The following is a 12,156-nucleotide window of genomic DNA, read 5'->3' on the forward strand; positions in this document are numbered from 1 at the left end:
ACGTGGACATCCTTGTCTTATTCTTGTTCTTAAGGGAAACACTTTTAGTTTTGCCCATTGAGTATGATATTGGCTATAGGTTTGCTATATATGACCTTTATTACGTTGAGGTATGATTCCTTTATTCCCACTTCGCTGATAATATTAATCAAAAAAGGATTCTGGATTTTGTTGAATGCTTTTTCTTCATCTATTGATATGATCATGTGATTTTTATCTTTCATTTTGTTTATGTGATGTATCACATTTATTGATTTGTGAATATTGTACCAGTTCTGCATCTCTAGAATAAAACCCACTTGATGTATGATTTTTGAAAATATATAGCTGGATCTGATTTGCTGATATTTTGTTGAAGATTTTAGCATCTGTGTTCATCAGGGATATTTGCCTGTCATTTTCTTTCTTTGTTTGTTTTTATCTGATTTTGGAATTAGGATATTGCTGGCTTTGTAAAAAGAGCTTGGAAGTGCTCCTCCCTTTGGAATTTTTTGGGATAGTTTAAGGAGGATAGGTGTTAGTTCTTCTTTGAATGTTTGGTAAACTTCTCCTGTAAATCCATTGGTCCAGGACTTTGGTTTGCTGGGAATTTTTAAATTATGGTTTCAATATCAGTTGTTATTGGCCTATTCAGGTTTTTTTATTCTTCCTGATTGAGTTTTGGAAGATTGTCCATTTCACCCAGGTTGTCCAGTTTGTTGGCATATAGTTCAAAGTATTTGCTTCTAATCCTTTGTATTTCTGTGTTGTCCATTGTTATATTGCCTCTTTCATTTCTAATTTTATACATTTGGGTCCTGTTTGTTTCTTGATGAATCTGGATAAGGGTTTATCAATTTTATTTATCTTTTCAAAGAACCAGCTTTTGGATTCATTGATCTTTTGTAGTATTTGTGTGGTTTTTTTAGTCTCTGTTCTTTATTTCTGCTCTGTTCTTTATTATTTCCTTCCTTCTACTTCTCTGTTATATTCTTGCTGTTCTCTTTCCAATTAGTTTAGTTGTAGGGTTAGTTTATTAGTGCTCTTTCTTGTTTTTTGAGGTAGGCCTGTAATACTATGGACTTCCCTTTCAGGACTGCTTTCACTGTGTTGCATAGGTTTTAGTTGGTTGTGTGTTCATTTTCATTTGTGGTTTCTACTATGACTGTATTGCTGTCAATATCTCCCTTAAAGCCCATCAAGAGGTTTTTTTTCTTTTAAAAAATATATTTGGGTGTTCCTGTATTGGGTGCATATATGTTTACAAGGGTTATATTTTCTTGTTGATCATTCCCTTTAGTATTATGTAGTGGCCTTCTTTGTCTCTTGTTATGGCCTTTGTTTTGAAGTCTATCTTGTCTGATATGAGTATTGCTACACCAGTTTTTTTCCCCCCATTTGCGTGGAATATCTTTTTCCATCCTTTCACTTTCAATTAATGTGTATCTTTTGTTCTGAGGTGGGTCTCTTGAAGACCGCATATTTTCTTACCCATTCAGTCACGTTATGTCTTTTGATTGAACATTTAATCCATTTACATTTAAGGTTATTATTGATAGGTATTTACTTATTGCCATTTTAATTTTCTCTAGGCCTATGATCCTCTTTGAAGACTCTGATTTCTACCTGGACAAAGGAAGGGGTAGATGTGAGGAGAAGAAGAGTGGACTGTGCTGGACACTCTGTTTCCTTTTCCAGACTCACTCTCTCCCCTTTTTCCCCAGTTCTGCATTGTTGGGGGCAGATCCATGGGGACTATGTGATCTCTTGCTTTACAGCTGGGTGCAGTCAATGGGGAGCCCTGACAGGAGGCCAGAGGGCGGACACTGAGTGAGGCTGGGCCTCCAATTCCCCAGCTCCTTCCCTGTAATGATTCTGTTGGCTGGAAGGATTACTTGGTTTGAGATCTGAGCTCTTGCCAGGCAGCCGTCTCTAAACCTCCCGCCCCCTCTCTCAGGATTCTATTAATGGTAATAACTTTTCCTCAGTCTTCATAGCATGGTAGCAGACCCTGTGATGCCAGCCTCAGGAAACTGCATAATCACTTGTTTCTCTACTTCACACAAAACCGTATGTCAAGTGATTTGAGTGGGATGAAGCCCCTGTTTGTGTAGGGAACCTGACTCCTAAGCAGATGCTTCATTAGTCAAAGTGCACATTTACCTCCCAGGTCACAGAGATGCCCAAATAGCCTGAAGGCTCTACTAATACCCAAGCTGGAACAGAAATGTTCACCAGACCAGAGAAGGACAGGCCTGGGATGGCGAATCACTCACAGGGTTACTCTCCTCTGCCATGCCAGATGGCTGTGTGTGCTGCCCTCCCCTCCCATAGAGAAACGCCAGCACTGGGAAAAAAAGATGATTTCTTTATTTATTAGATACATGAGGCTGTAAGAACAGTGCAGCTGCTCCCAGGCTCTTCCATATCTTGTTATCAGATCACGAAGTGTGTGTATGTGTGTGTATGAGAATTCACAGAGAAGGTGAGAAAACAACTCAGTGTTTGGTTATGAGGTCAGAGGGAGGGCTGTATTTAGGGGCTCAAAATCAGGGGAGAAAAATCATGGGTAAATGGAGTCAGTGGGAGGTTATCCCACACCAAAGGGCTACGGATATCCCCAGCCCCACCACCAAAGCCAGGCAGCGAACAGGAACAGCCCCACTTTGGCGAACCTTATCTTCCTCATCTTCATTCTCAGGACCCTCACTTGCGATGAAATGCCCAATATTTTTGGTGTGGTTCAACAAGGAGCTGGAAGGTGGGGCCATGCAGCCCTGAATGTTAAATATAGATTGACTCAGAGGGGTCTCAAAGTAATACACACTTAAATTCCTATGATCCAGAATCTCAGACCCTACCACTCACCCCTCAGACCAGGAGATCAGGCTCTTAGGCCTCTCCACCCTCAGATCTAGAAATCTGAATCTCCAACCCCCTCCACACTCAAGTCCATGAGCCAGGGCCTCAAGTACCTTCCCACCGCAGCACCAGTGAATCCAAACCCATAACCCTTTCATCCTGGGACCTGGCCTTCAGCACTCACCTACTTTGAGATTGAGATAGCCATTATAACAATGAGTGGTACCAGGAGGGCACATGACGTTTACAGTGTTGAACAGGACCCACCGAATTGCACACAGGCAGGACACTGCAGGCCTCCTGGGGCAGGGGCAGGGGCAGGGGCAGCTGGAGAGCAAAGGGAAAGTTAGGGTGCACAGCTCTGCTCCCAGCTGCAGTCATCCTCCTTGAGCCGAGTCTCTGTATGTCTGGGGCCCCATCTCTCCATGGCCTCCCCTATCCCCCTGGGCTCCCATACCTGGAGGAGGGAGGGAGTTCAGCAGGACACTGCTACTTGTGGCCCTGTTGCACCCATTGGAGGAACAGAAATGTGCATAAGAGGCAACGACCACCCCATGGGGCGCCGAGTGGATGGAGATAGTCTTGGAATTCTGTGTCTTGGTCTTGCTGCAGCCTTTGCTCCCCGCTATGAGTGATGTAGGTCCTGCAGGGGAAGGGAATGACAGCTGGGCTGGGGTGGGGAGTTCCCAAAGGAGACAGGAGCTAGCGTTTTCTGGATGCTTAGCAGGCAGAGGGTGGAAGTAGGATGCCTGAGTCCAAGATCAGAGGTCGTTGCAAGTGGGGAGAAGATGGAGCCTGAGCCTGAGTCCTTCCATAAGCTCTGTTACTTCTCAGTTCTTGCTCAAATGTCACCCTCTCAGTGGAGCCTCCCATTTTTCAAATTGCATCCGACATCCCACTCTCTCTTATCTCCTTTCCCTGATGGATTTTCTGCTTCCTCACTGGTGCAAAAAGAAGCAGGAAGACACCCAATGGCATCTATAGAAGCTGGCACACACAGGTGCTCAATAAGGTTCAGACAAGGTCACCAATGTCACTTACACCAGCTCTGTTCTCAGATCTTTGCAAGGGCCCTTGAATATATCCTCATGACTACCCAGCACAATAAGTACTATTACTGCCAGCACCTAGCCCCATTTTTCAGAAGGGGAAACCAAGGTCAGAAAGAGGAAGACTGAGGTGTAGAAATACAGGCATGGTGGGAATCAGGCAGCAAGTTCAGGGGACAGAATCCAGGGCAGGAGACGCAGGACGCCATGCAGCCATCTGACCCTGTTGCAGAGTCCACGCACCTACATCTATGAGCAGCAGTGTCTCCTGACACACCTCCTTCAAATCACATGTCACGGTCGAAAATGTGTTCCATTGCAGGGGGTTCTGAGTTGGGTTTTCTTTCATCTGAAGCATGACCCCCTTTTGACAGGTCAGAGGAGCTGGAGAGAAGAAATCAAGGTCTGTGTAAGCCCGGGAACAAACCATGTCTGTCCCTCCAGGTCCCATTCTTGGGAAGGTGATTATGTTCTTGAGTCACACTCCAGGTAGCCTGGACACAGTCCCTTGATCTCAGGCTTAGAAGGGAACTTTGAAGTCTGAGACCCTCCCCTATTCTTCATACCACCACTTCTGCTCCAACAACTGCAGGGACCTTTCTCAACACCCCTTTAAGGCTGCTCCTTGCTTGGGGTGTGCGAGAGACGGATGGGTCGGCGACCTCTAGCATCTCCATTAGACACTTTAGAATCCTGTACAAACTCACTTCACATGCTGAGCCAACCCTTGTGTTGCCCCAGGCTAGAAACCTTTGTGTCAGTGACATCCAGGCCTTGTCTTCACTGCTCCCAGTCTAGGATAATAAGGAGTGTAGACTGACACCTTATATTCTTTTAACTGAGAAACCCCATGTTCCAAACAGAATTATTGCAGTGCCTAGTGTGTACTGAGCATTTACTATATGCCCGGCTGTTGTGATTGCTTTCTATGGATTAGCCTGTTTTAACTTTCCTAAGGAGCTCCCTCATCTGGGTTACCTCATTTTCTCACAATGACCCCCAAAGTAGGTGGTACTATCGTTCTCCTCCCCATTTTCAAGATGGAAAACAGAAGCAGAAGAATTGTGAAGCAGCTTTCCCAGTGCCCACCGCTAGCAATTAGAAGAGCTGGGCTCCTTGAGTTGAGTGACGGGGAAGACAGTGATTGAGGACTATCCTCAGCTACCTTGGCCTCTGGGGCTCTCGGGAATCCACTCTGAAAACCAGGAGACTTCACTTAAGGCCGTCACATCACCAGCAGGGATGTGTCCCATGATGCAGAAACTCCTGGGCTGACGATATAGCATCCACCTACATGGGTAACCTTCAAAACAGCCCCAGGAAGCAGGACCGCTCACTTCTCCACTTAACAGACCACAGTATCATGGCCCCTACTGCCCTCCTCCCATCCTGGCCCCACTCTCCCTGCCACCACCTTTCGTGTCTTGGTCAATAGTAGCTCCTGTCTTGTAATTGCTCAAGTTTGAGAACATTGCTGTCATTCTTAACAATTCTCTATGTCTTACACCCCATGTTGCACCCAATAGGAAATCCTGTTGCCTTAAATTGCACAATACTGCCAGACCCTGACCACTTTTCATCACCTCTGCTGCTTCTACTGGAGTCCAAGACCCCACTGGCTCTCACCTGCTCCCTTCTGAGTCTCTCTGGAGGTCCCCTCCCCCACTCCCACCTTCCCCTTACTGTAGTTTTCACCCAACAGTTAGAAGGTTCCTCATAAAAGGTAAGGTAATTCATGTCACCTTCTGCTCAGAAGATATAATAGGTTCCCACCCCACTCTGAAAAAAATTTAAGTCCTTAAAATGGCCCCAAAGGCCCTGCCTCTCCAACCACATGTCCTGCTCTGATCTCTTGAATACACTGCTTGGAGTCGCATGGGCCTCTGGGCTCTACCTTGAACAAGTGGCAGGTACCCACCCACCTCAGGGCCTTTGCATAAACTCTTTTGCTCCTGACTGTCTGTAATCACCCCTTTCTCCTTGAATTTGGTGAAAGGGACTCAAAAAAGTAGTAATCCTCCAAAGCTGGTTCAGTGGCAGAACCCAGACAGGAGCCTACATCTCTCAGATTCAGACACTAAGTAGACTCTTAACCGTTATGCTCTCCCTGACTGTGTGGATTCATAGCCTTCGATCAGACCACTGCTCAGCTCCTTGGTGGGGCAGTCAAGGCCATTCACATTCGAGCCCTTTGGTTCTACTTCAGTGGGCTCCTGCCATGGCCTGTTTGGGCAATCTGTCCCCTTGCACCCAGCTGTCTTTCAGCCCAGGTCTTCACAGGAGCTGTCTGTCACCCTGCAATGGCCTTCTCTCTCCATGCCATATCATTGTACCCCAGCTCCTGACACCTGATCTTGCCATTGCTCAATAAATACTTGTTAAACTGCTCAACTGAACTGAACTAGGGGAAGCGAATGCAACCCTCAAGATCTGACTCCAAAGTTGGAAGCTAACAGAATGACCCCCTTTTGACAGGTGAGAGGAGCTGGGGAGCAGTCAGGGTCTGTGTAAGCCCAGGAACAAGCCAAGTTTACGTATTGGGAGAATTCATTTGTGGTGAAGTAGCTGTGTTCCATGTGGCACTTGTGTGGTTTGTGTAGTGTGTGTGTATGGTATACGGGTGTAAGTGTATGTGTGTAGGTATATTATATGATATGATATGTTTGTATGGTGTGTATAGTATGTGTGGTATGAGATGTGAGGTATGAGTGTATAATGTATGTATTTTCTGTTTATTGTGAAGGCATAGCATGGTATGAGTTCTGTGAATCTGTGTTTTCCTCATCTGTGATATATGGAATGTTTTTGGTTGTGTGTGGTATATGGTGTATGAGGTTAGTGGTGTGTGTCACGCGTAAGGAGACGTGGTGTGTGGTGTGCATTTGGCATGGTGAGTGTGGTTATGTCTGTTGTGTGGATTGTGTACTGCGTGTCTGTGTGGTCTGGGTTACATAAGATTTGTTTCAGGAATGCCTTCTGGAAAATGAATGTTACTTAGTCCCAGAGATGAGGGCCAAACAGTTTAAACAGAAATAATCAAAAGGAGAGACTCAGACAGTTCTTCCATGTTCAACACCCTTCCACGGCTCCATTGCCTCAGGAGAAACACTAACCCCTCAGTCTGGCTTTGTGGCTACTTGACCCATGACCATGCCCCCCAACCTCCCTCTTCACTCCACCACAATATTTATTCCACATACACGCCAGGTCATTTCCTGCCTCCTTGGACTTGCACCACTGTTCCTTCTGCTTGGAATAGCAGAAGTGACCCACTTCCACCTTGTCTACCTGAAAAACTGGCAATCACCCCCAGTTCCAGCCACACCCCATCCTCTTGATGTGACCTTCTCAGGTAGAGCTAAGGAGCCCTTCTATAAAATAGCAGGTTTATTCCCACAGCTTGGCCTTTGCACATGCTCTTTCCTCTGCCTATTAATGTCCTTTTCCTCTTCTACTAATAGACTGCAGCTAGCCTTTAAGGTCACCTCCTCTGTGAAGCCCTTCTTGACACCCACCAGCAGGACATTAGTATCTTCCTCCTCAAAGCTCCCCTGTGACCATCTGCATCAGTAATGTTTCTCCTCCTTGTCCTGGAGGCCCTTTAGGGCAAGGTTAGGGTCTCAGTCCTCTGCAGTCTCCACCAGAGACTTTGGAGACCTGTACAAGCTCACTTCCCATCCTGAGCCAGCCCTTGTGGTGCCTCAGGCTAGAAACGTTGGTGTCAGTGACATTCAGGCCCTGTCCTCAAGGCTCCCAGTCTAGTCAGAGAGATCCAAGCACACAGAGCAATGTTGCTGCATTCACTGAACTTTCACCTTGAGGCTTTAAGGACTGGGTGCCGTGGGTGGATGAGGAAACTGAGTCTCAGACAGGGAAGGCCCTCTTCCCACTCTCCTCCCTGCCATTGATAATTCTCATTGAGATACTCCAGGACAGACTCAGTCTACCGGGTGTACTGGTAAGGACTGGGCTTGTGTGGGTGACTGGGGACCCTCCCAGTGAACCTGCTTGGCTCTTGCAAGAGGGGAGGGAACTAGGTCTGCCCAAGGTCAAGAGTGTGGGGAAATAGAACTGAAGGCAACGAATCACTGCCAGCATGAGAAACATGCACTGTGCATTCACTTCCACACACAATGGATAAAGTGAAAGGCAACACAGCCAGCCCAGCCACCCTGTCCTATATCTGTCCCCTGGCCCTCTCTCTCTCCTGCAGGTGGACACCACTTACTGGCATGTTTACCCCAGAGCACCTATCAGGAAAATCCCTCATCTTATGCATGACTGAATGAGTAATAAACTTCTAAATTATTTGTGGGTGTTGGTGTTTGTGCGATGTGTTTGCACGTCTGACATTCACAGGGTCACCATACCTGAAGACTGCAAGGTGGGTACAGTTTCACGTTCAGGATGTGGGACTCACCGTCAGAAGCACACTTTTCACTCACAGATAAGGCCCCGATTTCTCAAGTCTCATTCAGCAGGTTGCAGGCTGCTTGGGACAGGCATCCCTGGACTTTCAGATTGCCGAGGATGCCAACTGTGGAAAGGGGCCAGGCAGAGCGGGAGAGAGTGAGATGCTACCACTGGGACCTTCCAACCCTGAGGAGCCAGGCCCACCCACCTCTGAGCCCCAGCCCTCAGCTTCCCTCAGGACAGGCAGGGACCCCGATGTCCCAGCTTACTTCCTCTGAGATCTAGGGTCCCATTGTAGCAGTGCGTGTGCCCAACGGGGCAGGTCAGCTCTGTTGCAGACTTACAGCCATCCTCAGTAAAGCAGACTGGGCACCACACTGACCCTGGGACTGGGAGGGGAGAGGGAAGAAGGGAGGATTGAGTGGGCTCTGCATTCGTATCCAGTACCTTCTAATCTCTTCTCTTTTGTGGCCCCATAATCAACCTCCTCAGTCTCATGTAGACCTGGGGAGCCAGAAATTTGAGTGGAGTTGTTGGTGAGAGAGCAAGGCATGGGGCATGAGACCTGGGAGAGGCAGCGGTGACTGAGACAGGAGGCGGGCCCTTGGAGGAACCAGGGTAGCTTTCACCCACAATTTCCAGTGCACAGTCCAAGCAAACAACATGCCCCAAAGAGTAGAGAATCACAAAGTACCCTCCCCTCCAAAGCATTTTATGATATAGACAAGGACAGTGGAATGTTATAGTCCAATTTCACTTTAAGAGGATATACCCAAACCCTAAGTGAAACATGAGTGAGCTATGCTCAACAGTATGGAGAAAGGAGCTTGGCTCAGGATTGTTAGAAGAAGCTGTGCCAGGGGAGGCAGTCCGAGGGAGTGTGGACAGGCTGGTAGGAGGGAGGGGATCTAAATGAACAGCCCTTCAGTGCTTGCCTCCTCCCCTAGCTCCTGTCCTCTCCTCCTCCTCCTCTCCCTCCTTGTTCGCACCTGTAGGGGTGGGCAGGGTCCAGACAGGGCAGGTAGTGGAGAGATCATTGCAGAGGTTCTTGTGGCGACACACACGGGTGTAGGAGACGACAGAGAGGCCAGGGCCTTTCCTGTGCTGGGCGACACGGGCCTCATGATCCTCCTTCTGGGTACAGCCCTTGCTGAGCGCTAGGAACACTTCGGGTCATAGAAGAAGCAGGAGGCAGGCCAGGTGAGGAGCAGGACTCTGCGGTGCTAGAGGGAGAGTCTTCATCATGGCTGGGGGAGAGGATGGAAAGGAGGCAACTGGGCCCCCGAGGGCTTGCTCCTGCTGGGGAGGAGACAGCTCCTGGCATGAGGGGAGCTGAGTCTTTGGAGTCTGCTGGTCAGGAGGAGGGATAGCCCTGTGCAGGTGAAGGTGGGGTCAGACTTGGGGCCTTTGGGGCCTTTCTCACCATTCTCAATGAGCATCAGCGAATCTTGGCAACTCCAGCCATCCATGCAGAATTCCTCGCCTGTTTTCCACTCCAAGGGCAGTTCTGATGTTTTCCTCCAAATCGTCAGTGTTCCTGACTGACAGGTCAGGGCCTGCACTCCTGAGGTGGGAACAGCAAATCCATCTTAGCCCATCCTCCCAGGAAATCCCCTCCCACGTTGGGGTTTTTACTCACGGGGCAGCATGAGGGTGAGGGCTAGGAGGGCTGGCAGCAGGATGGAGCTCATGGTCGGGGCAGCCAGAATTCTCTTGCTCCTGTTCTTCCCCCAGGAAAGGGAGCCCTTTTATGTCTCTCTTCACCAGGGTAGCCAGGAAAGGGTGGGGACTGGAGGGCCTTGCTAAAGAAGGCCTGGGCCCACACTCTGAGTCTCACCAACTTTAAAGGTCCAGAAACCTGAGTTCTTCCTCCTCCCTCTGACCCAGGAGTCAAGGCCTCTCTCCTCCCTCTGACCCAGTTGTGCAGGCTCCCAGATCCCCCTACACTTAAAAACTGAGGCATCCTGACGCCAGCCTCAATTCATCTGGATCCCACAAGCACACTGTTTCAGGGTAGTTTGGGAAGGTTGTTTCCTCATTTCTCCTGGCAACCTGGCCTCCTTCTGGCCCCAGGTGGGGAAATTTCTCAACCTCCTGTGAGGACATTGTTTGATGGGTCTTGACTGGTCTCTGTGGTTTATCTACCCTAACCTCTGCCCCTCCACAGATGCCTACTTCTCTTTTCTTTCTCTTTCCTCCTAATATTGCTTTTTTTAAAAAAAAATACCCTATTTCATGACCTTCCCTCATGCTTTCTCTCTCTCTCTCTCTCTCTCTCTCTCTCTCTCTCTCTCTCTCTCTCTCTCTCTCTCTTTTTTACTTATCTTTCGTCTTCCTTTGTTCTCTCCCCTCCTTCCACAATGCAGGCTTAGAGTCTCCAGTTCCTGCCACCCAGGAAGGGGTTGAGGTATGGCAGGTGGAATTGAACAGCTATGGAAGAGCTAGAATATTCTTTGACAAAGCAACGTTTTTCTGCTAGAAACAGATGGGAACAGTGGTGTGCTATAAAACCAGCTTTTTGGAAAAACAGCATCAACAAACCCCATCTCATAATGTTGGCCCATTACTGTGGCGCAAAGGCTCCCACCACGTCTGATTTTGAAGCCATGCACAGTTTGACAACCAGCTTGCCAAATCCCTAAATATTTAATAATCAGCTTTTCAGGTGTCTACAAATCAGCTCTAGCCCACTGGGTAGGAGGGAGAGGGAAAGGGTATGGGGCATCCTTCTGTGACTGCAGAGGCTGCAAAGTTTGAAAAGAAAGGCTGAGAACAATAGCAGAGGAGAAAGAGAAATGAATGTGTAATTCATAATGGTCTGCTTATTTTTGACATTTTTATTCATTCTATTTTTCTTTGTTTGCAAGTTTCAAATTTGCAAACATTCAGAGAGGTGTTTCTCCTCTCTGCTACTGTGTCTGCACCACTAACTCTGCATATTGTGGGTGCTCAGTAGATGTTTTCAATTGAGTGAATGAATGAATGAATGGAGAGGAGGGAAAGATAGCAACAGAGCCATCAGTACATTTATATGGGTTGTGCACTTTTGAAACACCACCTCCTCCCTAATGATTCACATTGTTGCTGTGTGAATGGCGCCCTTTGAAGTTGTGCATGGCCTCAAGCAGGGTCCCTAGAGGAAGAGGGGAAAGAAGGTGGGCAGAGAGGCACGTAGGGTCACAGGTCATCCATTAAATGTCTTGTTTTAGTCAACAAATATTTACTGAGGCTGAACTTACCGCCAGAAGTTTGTCCTGGTTGCTTGGGATACAGAAAGACTACCGTATTTTTGTATGAATAATACGCTATTTTTTTGAAGGGCATTTAATACACGGAAGTCAGCCGAGGAGGGAGCCACACAGGTGCACAGGTGCATAGCTGCCCATACCTTGTCAAACAGTCTTCCTCCAGTCACGAGCCTTATTGTTACTGACATCAGCTGATGCCATAATTGGAGGTGGAGCTGGAGAGTGTGCAGATGCAACAGGGACCAGAGCGTTCTGAGCCCATAAAGATGTCAGAAAATAAAAAGATAAATACTGTAAGCGATTATTATGCTCTGCTAAATTCAAACTGATTGTAATCAGCAATGCCAAAGAGCATGGAAATAGAGCTGCAGCGAGACAATTTGGACCTCTTCCCACTGAGTGTATGATCAGACAGTGGAACAACTCCTTAAGATGCCAAGAAAGAAGAAGGCCTTATGAGAAAAACCAGCAAAATGTTTAACATATTGATTTCTTAATTTTGGGTTTGCAAAGTGGGGAGCGTCTTATACATGGGGGTGTCTTATACCCCCCAAAATATGGTAATGAGAATGAGGACCTTGGTTTTGTTGAGCTCGCAGCCTAAT

At 47.6% G+C, this 12,156-nt stretch overlaps 1 pseudogene; it reads right to left on the bottom strand.

Annotated features, from left to right (window-relative positions):
- Window positions 1–2,333: 2,333 nt before the first annotated feature.
- LOC132217301 (CD177 antigen-like) lies at window positions 2,334–9,476 on the bottom strand (annotated as a pseudogene).
- Between the last annotated feature and the right edge of the window lie 2,680 nt (window positions 9,477–12,156).

Source organism: Myotis daubentonii, chromosome 15, assembly GCF_963259705.1.
Source record: "Myotis daubentonii chromosome 15, mMyoDau2.1, whole genome shotgun sequence".
Lineage (NCBI taxonomy): Eukaryota > Metazoa > Chordata > Mammalia > Chiroptera > Vespertilionidae > Myotis > Myotis daubentonii.